A 1171-nucleotide genomic window follows, 5' to 3' on the forward strand; every position below is an offset into this window, starting at 1 on the left:
AGTACAATTGAAGGGAAAACAAAAAGAAAAACAAAAACAAAAACCCGTATTTGGATGTTTTGTCAGGGCGATAAGCATGTCCAGCATGGCGACCTAGGAAGTCACTCCCATGTCTACGGGAAAGTCCACCTGACGCTCATTGCCCATTATTGCTGTTGCCCAGGACGGGCTTATCAAAGAGGCCCTCTACTATTCAGACTTCCAAAGCCTTCATGTCGCTACCCAGCAGCGACAAACTAACATTTGCATCATTACGTGAGCTAAAATATTTCAGGCAAAGTCGGAAGACACCTTTTATTTTAATCCTGTCCAATCCCATTCTTCACTTCTTCCTTAGGGGCAACCGGTATCATGAATTCGATACCGCGTTCTTATACTTTAACTATGCACGAGCGCCCACATTCCCCAGGGCCTCAGACCACCTACCTCACCGCACCCCGATCTACCACATGGTTTGTAGGGGGACGATTGATTTTGTGTTTTCCAGGGTCCCGCGGAATACCTTCTCCCTCCGTCCATGGAGATCCCGAGTCGGAGCAGAGACTCCTGGATACCAGCTTAAACCTTCAAAGGTGAGGGTTCCGCACACACCAATCAAGCAGAGACCTTTATTTATTTAGGAAGCAGTAACTTTATTGGAAGAAAACAACTTGTGAACATTTCGCAAGGGCAATACCGCAAAGATGAATGCTCGGCTTGGTCACCACCGGAAGTCGTGGCTGTGGGAAAGGCAGTCCAGGCTCAGTTCTTCTTGCCGCTGTCGCCCAGGGTGAGCTTGTCAAAGAGGTAGTCCGCCAGGCCAGCTTCCGGGGACCCCATCTTGCGCAGGTTGGTGATATGGTCCCCCAACTCTTTGATGAACTTCACCTTCTCGTGCAGGTAGTGACGCCTCAGGAAGTCGCACAGGTGGGCGTCGTTCTTGTCGGTGGCCAGCCGGTGCAGATCAAGCAGGCTCTGGTTCACGCGCTTCTCCAGGCTCAAGGCGCACTCCATGGCCCCCAGGCCGTTCTCCCATTCCTGTGGCTCAGGTTTCCTGATGTTGCGCAGGCGGATGCGGCCTCCACGCTGGTTCTGCAGCCACAGCAGCTTCTCCGCGGACTCCCTCTCCTTGCTCGACTGCTGCAGGAAGAACTGGCCGAAGTGCTTCAGGGCCACGTCCTCGCGGTCGAAG

General features: G+C 52.9%; 1 pseudogene; it reads right to left on the reverse strand.

Annotated features, from left to right (window-relative positions):
* Positions 1–741: 741 nt before the first annotated feature.
* LOC102898557 lies at positions 742–1164 on the reverse strand (annotated as a pseudogene).
* Positions 1165–1171: the final 7 nt, after the last annotated feature.

This window comes from Pteropus alecto, unplaced genomic scaffold, assembly GCF_000325575.1.
Source record: "Pteropus alecto unplaced genomic scaffold, ASM32557v1 C18375100, whole genome shotgun sequence".
Taxonomy (NCBI): domain Eukaryota; kingdom Metazoa; phylum Chordata; class Mammalia; order Chiroptera; family Pteropodidae; genus Pteropus; species Pteropus alecto.